This window comes from Podarcis melisellensis (genome assembly GCF_964234715.1).
Source record: "Podarcis melisellensis genome assembly, chromosome: 16".
NCBI lineage: Eukaryota > Metazoa > Chordata > Lepidosauria > Squamata > Lacertidae > Podarcis > Podarcis melisellensis.
In genome coordinates, this window is record NC_138533.1 from 32865421 (window position 1) to 32884459 (window position 19039).

General features: G+C 45.7%; 1 protein-coding gene across 2 annotated transcripts in view; it reads left to right on the top strand.

Moving 5' to 3' along the window:
- The window catches only part of GALNT9 (polypeptide N-acetylgalactosaminyltransferase 9), a 181723-nt gene that overhangs the window by 94610 nt on the left and 68074 nt on the right, over positions 1–19039 (top strand). The window lies entirely within an intron of this gene.

A 19039-nucleotide genomic window follows, 5' to 3' on the forward strand; every position in this document is an offset into this window, starting at 1 on the left:
CAAGGACAACATGCAGCTAGGGAGTAAATGGGACTGGAGTCAGGGGGGATCAGTTCCAAATAAATCTGTCTAGAAACAGACTGTGAGACATCAGAGTAGTCGTGGGTTTCAACTGAGAAAGTCAAGATCCCATTTCCTGATCACCTATAAAACTCACTCCGGCAAGTCACTATCTCTACCTTGCAAGGGATGTTGTGAGGTTAGAGCAGAACAGCTCTGGATGCTTCCCTGAGCTCCTTGGAATGATAATTAGGGACCAAACATAACAAGGAGATGCCGGATAGAGACTCCATGCACCTAAAATGGGAAATAAAGATTGGTTCACATGATACTGCCAGAAATGGGTCAGGGGGCAGTCACTGAACAAGAGGCGAGAGCAGGAATCATCAGCTGACTTTACAACCCAGAAGTCAAAAGTCAGTAAATCCTGTTGCCGTCCAGGTAATGTGTCAGCTATTAGCAAAGAACTATTATAGTTATTTGGGGTCAAGAGGAGTTCAGTGACTAGTCTGTGTCATCAGAGTCTTTCGGGATCTCAGGAACTGTTGCCCAAGATATGTTCACTCCTAGCTTTCCATAAGGGACGCGGGTGGCGCTGTGGGTAAAACCTCAGTGCCTAGGGCTTGCCAATCGCATGGTCGGTGGTTCGAATCCCCACAGCAGGGTGAGCTCCCATCTTTTGGTCCCAGCTCCTGCCCACCTAGCAGTTCGAAAGCACCCCTAAGTGCAAGTAGATAAATAGGTACCACTTTATAGCGGGAAGGTAAACGGCGTTTCCGTGTGCAGCACTGGTGCTGGCTCGCCACAGCAGCTTCGTCACGCTGGCCACGTGACCCGGAAGTGTCTCCGGACAGCGCTGGCCCCCGGGCCAAGTGAGATGGGCGCACAACCCCAGAGTTGGACACGACTGGCCCATATGGGCAGGGGTACCTTTACCTTTACCTTTAGCTTTCCATATGATGGCAGCCGCACAACAGCTGGCTGGAATGTCATCAACTCTGTGAGACATTTTAAGAGGATAAGAAGAATAGATTTGCTATCAAACCCTCTAAATTTGAGAAGGAAATAGTGAATAATAATACAAAGATAATATCAAAGATGTACCAACTCTTCCTTGACTGGGAAGTCAAGGAGGAGGAGGTTAAGGCAGTTATGATTAGATGTGTTCAAGATATTGGACGCCCTAAAATGCTGAATGAGTGGGGAAACCTCTGGAAAACAACTATGAAGTTTACAGCATGTTATAACATTAAAGAAAACATGTTAAAGATGCAATATAGGTGGTATCTAACCCCATCAAAGCTCTCAAAGATGTACAAAAACATAGCAAACAACTGTTGAAAGTGTGGGGAAAGTAATGGAGACATGTATCATATGTGGTGGACATGTAGAAAGATTAGAGAATTTTGGTGCCTTGTTTTTGATGAGCTGAAAAAAATCTTTGGGTTAACCTTTCTAAGAAAGCCACTCCAGTTACTACCCAAGGAACCTCCTGATAGCAGCTGATGGGAAAATGAAGAGGCTACCACCGCCATCCACATTGCTTCTCCTCTGGCTCAACCCAATGAAGAAGCAGGCTGGCTGGAAGTGATGTGATGACAGTGAAGCGAGAGGATTCCCCAGATGCTCCCAGCATCTGCATAAACATCAGGATGTAGCAGCAGCAGTGAGGAAGGGTCCCAAGGCTCTAGGAACAGAGACTGGGAATGGATTGGTAGAGGCTTTGCAGTATGAAGACAGAATGAGAAGAAAGGAAAGGAAAACGGAAAAATATGTCATAGAACAGAAGCATTCCAATGAAGGAGGAAGGTGCAGGGAAGGATATGGAACCATGTCTGGGTTGGTAAGCACAGTGGTGAGCCAGGAAAGGGAGAGACCGAGACGGAGAAAGAAGTGCAAAGTTATAGGGAAGGAACCAATATACTACAGAAAACTGTGTGGTCTGTTGGCAGGCCACTATGAAAAAGAAGGTATCTAAACTCAAGTGGCAAATTTCCCACCAGCGGTCTCTGACAGGAAGAGACAACCTGGGGCTCTAAGAACCTCACGTAGCACTTTTCTGACAGCTCCTTTCTTAATGTGGAGGTGGGGGGGCCTGCATTTCCTCCAGCTGAAATGAATGGGATGCTTTGCATGCAGATGTGTGTGCAACTCTGCAGTTCTCCCCCCGGTCCTACTTGCACCCAGAGAATTACTTCCAGTTGGGCAGCTACCTTGAGGTGTGCATGACTGTAGATGCCTGGCACAGCAGCCAAAGGCTGATACATAATTAGTGAGCAAAAGCCAAGCCCTGGAGCCCTGGAAGATGCAATTGTGCTGAAACGTAGACGTTGAGGAGAGGGCTGTTCCAGAGGGACTGGTTCTGGGGTCTAGCAGCATCATAGAAACAGTTGGGGCAAATGCCTCTGGAGAATGTGGCTGGATGCATCTGACTCTCAAATTGCTGCCAGAGAGTCGGAGCAGCTAAATTTGGCGCCTGTCAGCTTTCATCCAACTCCCTGGCGTAGACCGGGCTTAGCATATTCAAGATTGCTTGCTGTGACTTTTTTTTCTCAGAGCTGCTGCTAAATGTCTCCTTGAAGGTAGCAGGATGATGTATCGGTGGTCAGCACTTTTAAAGAAGTAGGCTGCGACACATTAAACCAGGCATAGGCAAATTCCAGCCCTCCAGATGTTTGGGACAATTCCCATCTTCCCTAGCTAACAGGACCAGTGGTCAGGGATGATGGGAATTGTAGCCCCAAACATCTGGAGGGCTGGAGTTTGCCTATGCCTGCATTAAAGGATAGGTTATGTTTTGGTCCTTGGTGTTGGGCAGCAGGTGGGTATGAATCCCCCAGTTTTTTTGGGGAGGGACATGGGCAGGATGCATGCTATGGTGGGGTTCTACTCCCCTTTGCCACTGTTGGTGCTGCTCATCAGCTTGATAGTCTTTCTTAGCCCAATCAGTTCTACTTCCCAGAGTGCTGGTTCTCCTAGGTCTTCCAAGATGAGAGAGAGAGAGAGAGAGAGAGAGAGAGAGAGAGAGAGAGAGAGAGAGAGAGAGAGAGAGAAGGGACTAGAGGGCTTTTGAGATTATCACCAATGTGGTATGGACTTTGGCAGATGCCTGATACTGATGACCCCTAACAGCAATCTGGAATCAGGAGCCCTAAGTTAGGTATTGGTTGACTATAGCTAGGGAGGAGGACCTATAGCATTCAGCCTAATTTAAGTTGGCCCACAAAGGTGGATTGGAAGAGGGAGCTTCATAGATGCAGTTTTTGTGGGAATGTTCAGGGATGCAGGAGAAGATATATTGTTTGATTATATCCTTTCCAACTTGTGTTAACAAGTTCCACAATTTAGCAGAGTAACATTCCCCTTTTAAAACTTGTACAGCGGATGCATTTGCTCAGGCTCGTTAAAGCCTCTATAATAAGCTTCCTTTCGGTAATTCCCATTCAGTCCCTCATAAAAAGATAAGACATGACACAGTCTTCTATGAAAGTTTAAAAAGAGTTTACTCACACTTTCTGTTCACAATTGAATCCCAGAAGGCAGACTTAGCTTAGAAAAGTAATATACTGTACCTGGAAACTATCCCATAAGGAGACAGCTCCTTTGTCCTCTCTTGACTGGAAGCCAAGAGAGCATCTTAGGCTAAGCAGATGTTGCTTCTTTGATGAATGTAGTCAGAGAGAAAGAGATGGTGGCCAGTCCTATGCTTTTGCTACCTGCACAGGTGAGGCCACGCCCACCTCTAGTCACATGCAGAGGAAATCTGTCCCATCTTAGGAGAAACAGGAAGTTCTGACTGGCTGGTCCAGACACCCCTTTTATGTCCACTCTAGAGATGCTGTACTTGACTGCTCTTGTGTTTCACATCCCACAGTTTTCATAGAAACATAGAGTTGAAAGGGACCACAAGGGCCATCTAGGCCAACCCCCTGTAATGCAGGAAACTTTTTGCCCAATGTGGGGCTTGAACCCGTGACCTTGAGATTAAGAGTATTGTGCTGTATACCAATAGTAGGGAACCTCAGTCCCCCGAGGGTCAAATTCCAGCCCACCAAGCTTCTCCATGTGGCCCTCAGGTCTTCGTCCAGGATGCCGCCTGAACCTCAAAGGTTTGCCACTGGGTGAGCTGTACACCTACCCAGCAGATCCTGGCACAAGGGCAGACACTCCAAAAATCTGATGCGGAGAATGTCAGAAGCACCCCCAATTTCCTTAGTCCCATTGTGGCTGCAAACTGCAATGCTAGTATTAAAGACTAGGATGGTTTCAGTCCTGAACATAGGTGAATCCATTGCCAGTCTTGTGAGGTGAATCTGGTCTGGGATCCATTGGATTCTGAGCCAGACTCACTGGCTCAGAATCCAGTGGTGTTGGCAACTTTGGGCATGACTTGTACTCAACTGCTCTGCCACCTGGGTGCTGGTTCAGAGAGAGGACCCAGTTATCCTGCTTCCCCAGCTTCTGTTTCAGCCACTGTGAGGATGTGCAGTTGCTCTGCCACCCTGAAGAGCCCTACAGGCACGTGTGGGTTGGGATTGCAACTTATTCCTTCCTTTAAACTGAAGGCTGCATTTCTCAGGTTCTCATGCAAGAATAGTTCAGAGCTAAAATATCACGGGGAGTGGGGAAGAGGAAGCAAAGGCTGATAGGAGCTAAAAGTTATTAGCAAATGCTTAATAATGCTTGAAAATGCCTTTACTAATTAACATTATTTTTCTGCTGAAGAGAAAACAGAAGGCTTCTGCTTGGTTTTGTTATGTCTGATAAACCTTTGTTGAAATAATTTTAATCAACTGGAATCAGAGAATCCTGTCTAATTAATGAGACTGATTTGATTAGAATATTGCCTGGTGACCCTCCAAATCCTTTTTAAACAGTAACATTTATTTCAGATAAGCTTTTTTTGTTGTTTTCCAGCTGTCAGGACAGAATGTGTCTGCAGGTGCATAAGGAACCATGCTCAGTAGCAGAGCACATGGCAAAGATCCCAAATTCATTCCCTGATAAAGAGCCAGTTTTAAGTTGCTAGCCCTTTGTACATTTAGTCTCATGAATTAGAAGAACATTTCTAACCTTTCTGAATACCACCTACATCCCAAAACCTGCATTTCCAGCTGAAATTAAACTGAGGAAGAAGAACCAACCAATTTGACCAATGCATGGAGGCTGAGGCTATCAGTGACCACATGAAGGCTATGTTGTATCATATATTCTACTCAATATTGACCCAGAGCAAAACTCCAACGTATAGTTAGCAGAGTAAAAACATAAACATGTTGCAGGATTTCCCACAAAATAGACCAGAGGCAATTGCATTTCATCCAGCAGAGCTTTACTGCTACTGAAGGCAGTTGAGCATAATGGTCAAAAATCCAATACATTCAGGATTGGCACTGTCCATAAGAAATCCAGTTGCACAGAGAAATGCAAACTGATGTGTTGGAGACAGTTGAAGACAGTATGCCTCTGAATGCATACTGTTGTTCTCACGTCCAGCTTGCAGGCTTCCCACAGGCATCTGGTTGGCTACCATGAGAACCACAAGCTAGACTAGATGGGCCACTAGTCTGATCCAGCAGGATTCTTCTTATGTTCTTGTGCCACTCAGTGCCAAAAGCTGCCATCTCTGACTGTTGAGTGAAGGCCGGGAGTGGAGACAAGAAACCCCACTGAACATCTCTGAATACCTATTGCTGGACATACTCAAGTGGGAAGAACACTGTCGCATGTACCTGTTCTGTTCCAATCCCCCTAAGACCGTGGTTCCCAACCTTTTTTAGCCATGCCCCACCTAAAAGGTAAAGGTGAAGGTACCCCTGCCTGTATGGGCCAGTCATGTCTGACTCTAGGGTTGTGCACCCATCTCACTTAAGAGGCCGGGGGCCAGCGCTGTCCGAAGACACTTCCGGGTCACGTGGCCAGTGTGACAAGCTGCATCTGGCAAGCCAGCGCAGCACACGGAAACGCCATTTACCTTCCCACTAGTAAGCAGTCCCTATTTATCTACTTGCACCCGGGGGTGCTTTCAAACTGCTAGGTTGGCAGGTGCTGGGACCGTAAGATGGGAGCGCACCCCGCCGCAGGGATTCGAACCACCGACCTGACGATCGGCAAGTCCTAGGCACTGAGGTTTTACCCACAGCGCCACCCGCGTCCCTTTATGCCCCACCTAAGCACCTCTAAAATCCTGATGCCCACCCCTGTGACATATAATTCTTATTATTCAAAAAGTGAATTCCTATTCACATGGAGGAAGCCTAAAAGGCCATTAACTGTTAATAACTCATTCTCGAATTGCCCCCCTTAAAAATCAAATTAGCCCCCTTGTGGGGCATGTGCCCCATGTTGGGAACCATGGCACTAAGAAGTTCCAAGGGGGCAAAACATCTGTGTGCTGCCCAACTCCTTGCCCCTCTCCATCGCAAGCTGGATACATTATACAAATAAATTTGCACATTTCGCTATCATTTGCATGATTGCTACAGGATTTGCATACACAGCTACAGGATTTGCATACATTGCTACAGGATTTGCATACACAGGGTGGTATTCAGGCTTTACTCAGAGCCATGGAAGTGAATGAACATTACTCCATTAGGAGTAATGTTTTGGTGGGCCTATTGTGAGAAAATGTTCACTAAATACCACCCAAGGGACCTGAAAGTTGCTTTTGGGGACTTGGCAAGATCAGAAGCTGCCTTCTACTATTGCACTGTCTGCACTGCTTGGAAATAGATATCCAGGATTTAAGACAGGGAACGTTCCTAGCCTTTGCCAGAGTTGCCAGCAATGGTGGCTGGTGCACTTTTGGACTGGTAGGGCCGGAACAGGGAGGCCCACAGTAGGCAGAATCAGAGCCAATGGCAGGCATTCTAATCCTCCCTGCTGAGTTCTACAAAATGGAGATGAAGGAGGTGACAGCCAGGGCCGTCTCCTGGACTGGTTATAGTAAGAAGGCAGTGTCCCATTCACTCTAGTGGATCGGCTTCCAACAGCTGCCGAGATTTGGACCTGGGACACTCATCATGCGAAACATGTGCTCTGCGACTGTACCATGGCCCTTCAGTCTTTCGTGCCTGAGCTTGTCCAAAGGCAAGCAGAACTGGAGAGGGTTAAAGAGACAGAAATCAATAGCTCTAACAAACTGCGGGTTATTTACTCCCCTGACTCATTAAAAATAACCAGAGTGCCTGACAAGCCTTATATAAGTCCCCTTATTAGCGGAAACTACAGATGCCCTTGATTGTTTAGAAAAGGGAGCGTATAAACATTAAAAGCATACTTTATGATTTGACCTAATAGAAAGAGTTTATGAGCCATCTTTTTACGGTGCGGCTGTTAATCATCCTAGTAAAGTGCTCTTTCCATCAGCTGGAGTGTGCCAGCCATCAGGAGCAATGAGCTGCACTTTCCCCCCCTTTACTCCTCCTGATCTTTGGCTCCTCTCCAAGGAGGAAGGAGAAGACCCGCCCATGAGGGTCAATAAGCAGTGGAACTGGCTGCACAACTGGAAAACCAGGGATCAAGGGCCCAGAGACAAAAGTAGAGTTCCAGCGAAATGATGGGGGTGCTTGAGGTCATGGTGGGGAAGCTGTGACCCTCCAAAGGAAGACACTGTCTCTTTTCTGCACCAGCCATGTCTCTAATGAAAGGTGGGGGACCTGTGGCCCTCCAGATCTCATTGAATGCCAACTCCCCAGGGATGCCACAATATCTGGAGAGACGCAGGTTCCCCCATTTTTGTAGTAAAGCAAGCACAAGGAGCCAGGCTTGATTCTATTCATCTGAAATATACTTATACGTATGTCTGCATGAGGTGCATGTGCAAAGGGGGCTGCAGAATAGGAGAGAGCAGGAGGAGGAGGAGGCCTGGACATGAGGATGAAGGTGAAAACGTGGGTGCAATTCAGGGCTGACAAAGAGAAGAGAGAAGTGGCTTCAGAAATGGGGTTAGGAAGGTGGAAAGTGAGTGTGGTTGTTGCATGAGGTGGGAAGGGGAACCTCTGTGGGGTGAATGTGAGGGGAGTGAGCAGGGGCACAGCCCCTTGTGTGTGTATTTGTGTGTTTGTGTAGACTGGCTTGGCTTTGTTCTTGGTTTGGTTTTCCTGCTTTAGAATAAAGAGATTTCATGCTCCTTTGAACAGTTGTTGCTTTATTATTATTATTATCAGTCCCCCTTTCTGCCACCGTCTTTTATAATAGTCTCACGGTTTACCTATGCTGAATTTAAACTCTGAACTCTCCCTTTTGTTGTATTAGCTGATAACGTAGAAGTTTCTGAAAGCCTCAGTGTGCACTCAGATCAATCCCATCTATTTAAAAGAAAGGTCACTGTCTCCTATTATGTTTTAAAGGCATAGAAGTCACTTCTGTGTTTGTAAAAATGTGCAGACACTTGGCCCGCATGACTAATGCACCCATCTGGCTCTTCCACAGGCTGGTGAACTGCAGTGCTGGACGGCAAGCATCTCTGAATGTCACAAATCTGTATCCAAGCCCAATATAATCTTCCCAACCATGGGACCCAGATTAGGAAGGGCTGTAGCTCAGTGATGGAGCTTCTGCTCTGCACACCAAAGGTCCCAGAATCAACTTCAGGCATCCGCTGGTAGGGTTGTCTCAGGACCCTGGACAGCTCCTGTCTGGCAGTGCAGACAATACTGAGTTCCATGGACCAATGACCTAACTCAGTATAAGTCAGTTTCCTATTTTCCTACATTGTTGGATTACAATTCCCATCATCTCTGACCATTGCTCATACTGGATGGTGCTCATGGGGGTTGTAGTTCAACAACATCTGGTGACCCATGCCTGGGAAAGACAGGCCTAAACCATTAGGAACCTCTTGCAGCCTCACCTTGTACATTCTTGGCTCCATCCGACAATGTCCTTTGTTCTCCTTTAAAGTTGTTGTTGAAGCTGTGGCCCTCCAGACATTGTTGAATTCCACCTCCCATCAGTCCCAGCCAACGTGACTAGTGGGGGGGTGATGGGCAATTTCATAAGGTGGTGCAGCCTGTGGAGTAAACTGTAAGCCTTGTGTGACCAATACACTGGCCTCCAGCTGTTGTTGGAATCCAGTTTCCATCAGTCCCAGGCAGCGTGACCAATGGTGAGGGATGATGGGAGCTGAGGTTCAGAAACATCTGGAGAGCACCACTTTGGCTAACCCTATTTTAGGGGCGGTCAGGCCACCACAAACCCATTTCTCCAAACATTCTTGTCTCCCTCTGACAGTTGCCTAATAAGGACCAGACATGCTCTGGCAGCTAATTACACTTGTGAGCCTAAGGATGGGGGACAAATTTGTCTTTAATTTGACCCTGCCTAATTTGCAGCTTCTTATATTTTTTTTTTCAAAGTATGGTGTGGCTCCAAAGTACGGAGTCTTTGTTGTTTAAGCACAAATGCTAGGCCCACAGAACTTTCTGGGTTGTCTATGGGAACACGTGATGTCACATAGTTATCTGACCTCCCAGGAAGTGTGGCTGGGAAAGAAGCTGGCATGTAGAGACCTTTGCCTTGCTGGAAGCAGACACTGTGTTTGTACGTAAAGGCAGAAGAGGCTAGTTGTGCTGGTCCGGGGAGGGGGGTTACCATGCGGCGTGGTCTGAGTCCGGCCCTAGGTCGAGGGTATGGAGGCTGTCCGTCAGGGGCAAAGCGAGGTCCAAAGTGAGGAGTAGGGCGTGGTCAGGAACTCTGGCAGGAGAGCAGGTCAGGGTGCCGGCAGGAACAGGTTACCAACGATGTTGCTCCCACAACCTGGGACTGGGTTGGCTGGCCTTTATCTCCTCAGAGGCATAGGGCGGCTCCGGTCCACAGGTGACTCGCCTCTCCTGGCCTGGAGGCGAGCACTCCTCCTGCGAGAACTTAGCTCCCTCCGCCTCTCTGCCCTGAGCCTCTGCATCTCCGAAGAGACTGGAGGGCTACTGGACCCAGAAGCAACCTCACCTTCCCCTGACAGGGCTGGGAGAGGAGCACCTGCAGGCAATGGGTCCTCAATCACCTCTGGAGCCAGAGAGGATTCGGCTGGTGTCTGCTGTGCAGGCTGGGATTCCTCAGGTTCAGCCTCTGAATCCGATTCCCAGGCCATCACACTAGTCCATTAGTGCAAAGAGGGCACTGCCCTACCAACCTCCGCCTGCCTCCGCCTGGCTGCCTTCTTGCTTACAACTAGGTCAGGGATGGCACTGACTGTCAATCTCCCATCTCCTCTCCTCTTTTCTTGGTTCAATCCTGTCCCCGTTTCACAGAATCGCTTTCGCACTTCCTCACCATCAAAAGCAGTTTTGTGTATTTGCCAACACGTCTGGGAAAGTGTTAAAAGCAGGGAGAGAAAATATCTGAGGGGGTCCCATTTGCCTGGCCTCAGCTTCATTTAGAGGGACAGGTCTATTTAAAGTTTCCCTAGAGTGTCATGTTTTGATATGTGAAAGAGATTAATGAAAGGAGGATGAATGGAGAAGCCACGGGGGCGGATGATGTGTACCGAGTTCTAAGCAGAGTGAACATCACAGGCAAAGGCAGCTTAAGGTGGATTTCCCTTAAAATTTAATATAATGCAAATTTTATTATATGGTCACAAACCCCGGTGAAAGCAGAACAATTTCTGACATGCACAGAGTTGAAGTATAATGGGCTATATCTAATGTTGGCTGTTTCACAGTACAAGAACCCTTGCACTAGTAGATGGCAGAGATTACGTGTATCTGAAGAAGTGTGCATGCACACGAAAGCTCATACCAATAACAATCTTAGTTGGTCTCTAAGGTGCTACTGGAAGGATTCTTTTATTATTTTTATTTTATTTTGTACCAGCCATTCCTTGTTCAGGCAAGCAGTTCAAGGACACATTCCAGCCAAGCAAAAGCACTCAACTGGTGAGGAATGTACTCTGGTGAGGGACATGGTCTATGGAGAGTCCTGAGGGGCCAGAGGGAAAGCCCTGAAGGAATGCATTTGGCCTTGGGCATGTGGTTCCCAAACCCTGATTGCAAAGGTTCAATCTCCAGATCTTTACCCACAAATGATATTGGGTGGCACAGCTTGGAGGACTTCACTCCGTAGACTTGGTGAGCCACTTTGTCCCAGGGTAACTCTAAGCTAGAATGACCCATGATAGATAAAACAGGGATTGTGTATCGTGCACAGATGGCTGTTCAGTATGGTCCTCCTTGCCCAAGACTTCCTCCCTTGCCCCCAATGGACTTGCCTGCTTTTTTAAATGTGACTTCCAAATCCAGCACCCTCTTAACAATTTACTGCACCTGTCAGGGCTAATTTATTAATGGGACCTGTCAGTAATCAGAAAGCTTGTGGTGTGGCAAAGGCTGACATTCATTCATATTTTTAAAGTCCCATTTGACCTTGAACAGCTGCTAAGGGGAGTGAACATGCTCTGAGAGGGCTCAGGGAGTGTGGCTAATCAGAGGGACCCAACAACATACTGACCCTCTAAGTGTCCCTGTTTTCCAAGGACAGTCTCAGATTTACAGAAGCCATCCCAGTTTCTGATTTGATCCCAGAATGTCCTACTTTCCCTTAGGATGTCCCTATTTTCATAGAAGAAATGTTGGAAGGTATGGAGTTATGCGACCCTCAAGCCAAGGAGATACAACCTTTAGAAGACATCTGAAGGCAGCTTTGTATGGGGTTTTTTTTTTAACATATTTAATGTTTTATTATGTTTTTCTATATGTTGGAAGCTGCCCAGAGTGGCTGGTCCACTCAGTCAGATGGGTGGGGTAATAATAATAATAACAACAACAACAACAACAACAACAACAACAACAACAACAGCACATCCCTATTTTCATTGGAGAAATGTTGGAGGGTATGCATGGCACAGTGACGGTGACACAAGCAGCGTGGAGAAAAGGAGTTTTTTTCCACCAGCACATAGTTAAATTCACTCCCGTAAGAGGTAGTGGTGGCCACCAACTTGGATGGGGTTAAAAACAGGATTTGATATATTCATGAAGGATTAGGATATCCAGGCATGCCAGGAAACAGGGAATTATGTTCACATGTGGTGGGGGTGTAAATATGTACATTTATTATTATTTTTTGCGAAGAGTGTTTAAGAAGATAACAGAAACCACTGGGTTAAAGCTGACCAAAAGTCCAGAGGTAACATTATTATCAATTTACGATGGGGTGGAAGGTTCACAGGCTATGAAGGACTTGCACCCAAATTTATTGACAGCTGCACAAATTGTTATAGCTAGGAAGTGGAAGGGGCAAACAGAATATAAAATGGAAGAATTGTAGAAAGAGGTGTGGGATATAGCTACAGTATTAACGATAAATTTACATGTGCCATTGAGGAAAGACAGTGAATATGCAGGATAAATTATTTTGAGGAGATATGGAGGGTGTTTGTAGAATTTGTACTGTTAAAACAGGAAGGGGGTCAAACCATCACAAAAGGTGTTGAAATTTTGGGAGGTTGAACGGTTATAACGGAATGGTCTAGGGGGTGAGGTGCACATTTTTATTCTTATTTATTTATGATTATTACTTTATAAAAACATTTTTTTTAAATGTATAAAATCTAAATAAAAGAATGAATAATAATAATAATGATGATGATGATGATGATGATGATGGATATCCACAGTGGCTATGTTCTGCCTCCACTGTCAGAGGCAGTAAGTTTCCGGGAAATCCAAGGTAAAGGTAAAGGGACCCCTGACCATTAGGTCCAGTCGTGACCGACTCTAGGGTTGCGGTGCTCATCTCCCTTTATTGGCCGAGGGAGCCGGCGTACAGCTTCTGGGTCATGTGGCCAGCATGACTAAGCCACTTCTGGCGAACCAGAGCAGTGCACAGAAACGCCGTTTACCTTCCCGCCAGATCTGTTTATCTCCTTGCACTTTTATGTGCTTTCGAACTGCTAGGTTGGCAGAAGCAGGGACCGAGCAATGGGAGCTCACCCCGTCGTGGGGATTTGAACCGCCGACCAAGGCAGGCGGGTGCTATTGCACTCTGGTCCTGTTTGCGGGCTTCCTAGGGGCATCCGGCTGCCCTTTGTGAGATGAGGATGCTGATGGGCCTTTGGCTTGATACACCAGGCTCTTCCCGTTTTCTTAAGGGGGTTAGAAAAATTCGTGGAGTATAAAGATTTAAATGGCCAATACCACCAGGTCTTCATTTTGGGGGACAGTGTGCCTTTGAATGCGAGTTGCTGGGAATCACAAATGGAGGGAGTGTTCTTGTATGCCAGCCCTGCTTGCGAATTCCCACAGGCATCTGTTTTGGCACTGTGAAAACACTGACTACATTGGCTCCCAGTATGTTTCCAAGTACAATTCAAAGTGTTGTTGCGGACCTTTAAAGCCGTAAACAGCCTTGGCCCAGTATACCTGAAGGAGTGTCTCCACCCCCATTGTTAAGCCCAGATACTGAGGTCCAGCTCCGAGGACTTCCTGGCGGTTCCCTCACTGCAAGAAGTGAGGTTACAGGAAACCAGGCAAAGGGCCTTTTCGGTAGAGGCGCCCACCCTGTGGAACGCCCTCCCATCACATGTCAAGGAAAGGAGCAATTATCTGACTTTTAGAAGACACCTGAAGGCAGCCCTGTTTAGGGAAGTTTTTAATGTTTGATGTTTTATCGTGTTTTTAATATTCTGTTGGGAGTCGCCCACAGTAGCTGGGGAAACCCAGCCAGATGGGCAAGGTATAAATAATAAATTGTTGTTGTTGTTGTTGTTGTTACCCATTAGCGGCTCATCCAGACTGATTCCTGGCTAGGCTACATGTGAGCAAGATGGGCCTTTGGCCTGATCCAGCAGGGGTTGTTTAGGTTCTAACATTCAGTAATTAATTGATACAGGACTCTGTATCAGGGCAAACACAGACGTATTTTCTGTGTCAAACCAGAGAAGGAGTTGGTTCCCCAGGCGCAGACACATTGCGACAAGATGTTTACAGGGCAATTGGAGACTATTTCAGAGCTGATGTTTGTGAGAGCCTCGAGAAACCGCGCTGCTAAGCTTGCTAAAGTTGTTAAAGTAACCAGATAAGAGCAAGGAATTAGGCTTCTCGAGAACAGCAAGCTTTTTGCCTGCCAGCCAAATGGGATCTTGGGGGATTTACGCCTACGGGTCAGAGAGCCTACACAGACTTCAGCCAAAGTGGCAGCAAAGATTACTGAGGGATTTTTCTGCACACAGCATACTTGGGGAAAGTGTTCCTCATTTCTTTTATGCACAGCTCCGCTCTTGGTCTCAGAGACTGAAAAGCAATACATTCCAGAACATGTTCCTAAAGGCTGGTGTGGTGCAGTGCAGTGGTTAAAGGAAGGAGCTATGAGTCTGACTCAAATATACAGCTGCAAATAAAATGTTTAAATGTGTTGTAAAGTGCAATATACAAATGTGACACTAGATGGCGAGAGTGAGCAACGCCAAATTCAATGTATTTTTCAAAACTTTTTTTAAAAAAAGCATTTTCACAGCATTTTTTTATATGTGTGTAGATTCCACCTTGATGTCCCCTGTTCAAATTGTAGCTCACCGATGAGGTTCCTGGGTGGCCTCTGACAAGGGACTTAGGCTGTGTTCATACTATGCATTTAAGGCACATAAGTTTTCCCAAAGAATCCTAGGAACTGTAGTTTAAGGATGCTGGGGATTTCAGCTCTGTGAAGGATATACTACTGTGAAAGATGCTATAAATGTGCTTTAAATGTGTGGTGCCTATGCAGCCTTAAATTGTTATCCAGGCTTGCTTGGCACCCGTGTGTGGCATCTTCAGGCAGCTGCTGGGGCCCCCAAAGTATAGCAGCACCTACCCCAATGCAATTCAGCCAACAGCCCCCTTACCCCCACACACTAGAAAGCAAAATGGAGGCTGCACTCTAAGGAGCTTTGCTGATGCTTAACATAAAGAAGGAGAAGATTGTGCAATGTTGCAAGGTCAGCCCATCTTAAGAGGGGTCAGCCACATGGAAGCAGGCAAGCTATTTAGCAAATATTCAAGTTCTAAATGGGGGGGGGGAGCAGCTTCTAAATGTTGTCTGACTACAATTCCCGTCACCCTCGAACAGGGATGAGGGGGGCAGATTTGCTTCAGTTCAAATTTAAAGGTAGACTTATCCAGTCTGCACTCCCCAAAATGCAATATGATCTGAAATGCAGCCTTCTCTGAAATTCACACTTCTCTGAATTTTGTAGTGCAGTTCTCCAGCCAAATAACATGCCCATAAAAAAGATAGAGTAGGACCATGTGCATATAAATTTGTATCTTGCAGAAAATAACAAAAATGCATTATATTAAAGGTAATTGAAAAATTGAGAAGAAAAAGTGCACATTTCTATATTTTAGTCAAAATTCACACAAAAATGCTGGGGAATTTTCATGAGGAGTTTTTTTAAAACAAAACAAAACGATAACCACAAAGTGATCTGGAAATTCAAAGAAGTGAAAAATGAAAAACTGAGATTGACCCAAAATTGATAGATTTGTACATCCCTAACCACCCCTAACCATAGGGATGCGGGTGGCGCTGTGGGTTAAACCACAGAGCCTAGGGCTTGCCAATCAGAAGGTCGGTGGTTCGAATCTCCGCGATGGGGTGAGCTCCCGTTGTTCGGTCCCTGCTCCTGCCAACCTAGCAGTTTGAAAGCACGTCAAAGTGCAAGTAGATAAATAGGTACTGCTCCGGCGGGAAGGTAAACAGTGTTTCCGTGCGCTGCTCTGGTTCGCCAGAAGCTGCATAGTAATGCTGGCCACATGACCCAGAAGCTGTACGCCGGCTCCCTCGGCCAATAAAGCGAGATGAGCGCCGCAACCCCAGAGTAAGTCACGACTGGACCAAATGGTCAGGGGTCCCTTTACCTTTATCTTTACTTTACCCTTAACCATCAGCTGGCTGGGGCTGATAAGAGTTTGAGTCCAACAACACGCTGAGGGCCACAGGTTCTCTATCCTTGAATTCAAAATTAATATTCCGCAAATTAATCTTTCTTCTGAAAGCTGTGCTGTGCAAGGCCTTAATGAGCTCCTTGCAAGAGTCCCTGCTTCTTTAGGCCATGGCAATAAGGCTACGTGCCAGTTCTGCAAAAGCGACTCCAGGGAGCAACATAAATGAAAGCCAGACTTTTAAGAGGAAATGTAGGCAGCCTGCTACATATAATTAAAATGCCCCAAGGGGAATGCTCAAAGCCTCATTCGGCATTTGTGTATCACCAAGGCTATCACTTCCGCCCAAAAGAAATGTTAATCCAGGTGTGATCAACAAGATCAAATGAATACAACTGCCCTCAGCAACCACCTCTAAACAATTCTTACCAAGAAATATTGTATTTATTTATTTTTGGGGGGAAATTATTGGGGGTTTTCACAAAAATTTAAACACACAAACAGATAAGCAAACACATAAACAACTAAACAAACATAAATCATAGCCTTTTTAAGCCTTAATCTAATTAACATTGTTAAGTGACTTCCTCGTATCCCCCTGGTTGGATTTCAATGGATATCATTATAACGGTTTTCCAATTCAGTATTCTTATAAAATTTACTTAATCACTTAACATCTTTCTTTCTAACCAATTCAGTATTAAACATATTGATTCATCACTTGTTACATATTTAAATCCGAAGCCTATCCGGTATTTGCAAGTTTTTTTACAATTAATTTAACTTAACATATTTAACTAAATAATCGTTGAATTTCATCCATTCTTCCTGATACTCCTCCTTCTTCTGGTCACAGACTCTTCCTGTCAAGTCGGCTAGCTCCGAAAAATCCATCATCTTCATCTGCCATTCTTCCACTGTTGGTACTTCCTGTGTTTTCCAATTCTTAGCTAGTAAAATTTGAGCAGCAGTTGCGGCATACAAAAAAAAATTAACATCTTTCGGGGGCAATTCTATACCTGTTACTTACCAAGAAATATTGTAAGTCAGATAACTTTATTTTAAAGTGCCTCTTGGTGCTAGGGATGTCAGAGAAGTCCAATGGAAACAGAGAGAGGGAAGGTGGAAATTGCTGGTGTTCTTATTTGTCCCATACCTCAAGCAGACAGGAATCCAGCACATATGAACTATATTCATTATTGCTGTTGCCTTCAGTCTGCAACTGATATGTAATTGATTACGTTTCTTCCACTCATTTGCACTGTGTTTCCTTTGCATTGAAATGATTGGTGTGGAATAACTTAATAATGGCAACTAGATACTCTAGAACATATATTCTTTTCCTGTGATTTTGGCAGTTATGCCAGAATACAATTGTATGAGGCCCTAAAATTCAATAAACAGACTTTCATCCAACCAACTGTTCAGGACATGCTGGCGGACAGCGACGATCAAATTACTTTACTAGCGGCCGAATTTCTAAGAGCTGTCCATGAAGAAAGAATGGGCCATGATAAGGAGACTTAGTGGTTGTTAATGGTAGCTGATGATTTTTCGTTGTATTATTATTTTATATTATATTGTATTACGATATGTATGTGTGGTGTGCTATGCCTAATAAAGGATTTTGAATTGAACTTAATAATGGCAGAATAACTTTTGAATTATGGTGCTGGAGGAGACTCTTGAGAGTCCCATGGACTGCAAGAAGATCAAACCTATCCATTCTTAAGTAAATCAGCCCTGAGTGCTCACTGGAAGGACAGATCGTGAAGCTGAGGCTCCAATACTTTGGCTGCCTCATGAGAATAGAAGACTCCCTGGAAAAGACCCTGATGTTGGGAAAGATGGAGGGCACAAGGAGAAGGGGACAACAGAGGACGAGATGGTTAGACAGTGTTCTCGAAGCTACCAGCATGAGTTTGACCAAACTGCAGGAGGCAGTGGAAGACAGAAGTGCCTGGCATGCTCTGGTCCATGGGGTCATGAAGAGTCGGACACGACTGAATGACTAAACAACAACAACTTAATATCAATGCAGCTTATGCAATTTCGGCGTGAGAGACAGTGAGACAAATAACATCTTTTTTGTCAGAAGACAAACAGCAGAAGAACGGAAACAGTGGTGCGTGTGATGAGAACAGGGTGGAATAGAAAACAATCCCTTCTTACATCTCTACTTGACACCAAGGAAGCAAGAAGCCCAGTTTAGCTGTTTGGTCCCTAGAATCTACTTTTTGCTAACTGTTGAAATTGGTCCAAATGCTTTTTCAGATTACTATAATCACAATGCATACATTTAAATAGCATACATTTATGTATGAAAATGTGTTTAATATGTGCATTTAAATAGTTTATAAATGTGAATTCATACAGATAAAATGAAAAGCCTGCAGATCAATGTAGGATCTGGAGAGAAGAGGCATGAGTGAATTGTATGCAAAACTGATGCAAATCAGAAAGATTCTGACTGAATCCCACTGGGCCATATCCAATATACATGTCCACTAGAGTCCTGGCTCCGGTGCTTGGCAGGTTGCAGATCAAAGGAGTTAGGTGAAACTGTTGCAGTGGTGGAAGCTTGTTGCACAACAGCTAGTTCTTGTGCAATCCATAGCACAGCACTATTCAGTAATGTTTTCATGTGCACAATATTTCACCAGTGCAACAAGTATACTGCTGTGACCTAACTTTAAGGCCAAACCATAGCTGTCAACCATCCCTTATTTGGTGGGGAAGTCCCTTATCCCAGCGCCGTGTCCCGCTGTTGTCCCTTATTGATGATGTCCCTTAAATTTCCCAGGTTTCAAAGGAAGCAGCTCCTCTCCCTCCCTCCCTGCTGGAGGGAGGCTCCAACTGTGTTGCTTGGCTGCGTTGCTCACCCAATAAGGAGTCTAAGAACGACTGGGGGGGTGGAGCTTGCATGCCTTGTGCCAATCAAATCGGCTGCGTTGCCTGGGGACTCGCCTTTGCTCAGCACTTCCCAGCGGAGAAGGGATGGTGGTTTCCCTTGCTGCATCCCCTTTGCCGGGTTGCTGTGCTGTGGGAACCACCGCTCGAGGCTTTGTTTGGTTGCTTTCTGCCTTTGGCTCGGAGGGGCTCAGAAGCTGAACATACCTGTGCTCTGAAAATCCCTTATTTTGGCTGCTGATCCCTTATTTTCGAGGCTACTGGTC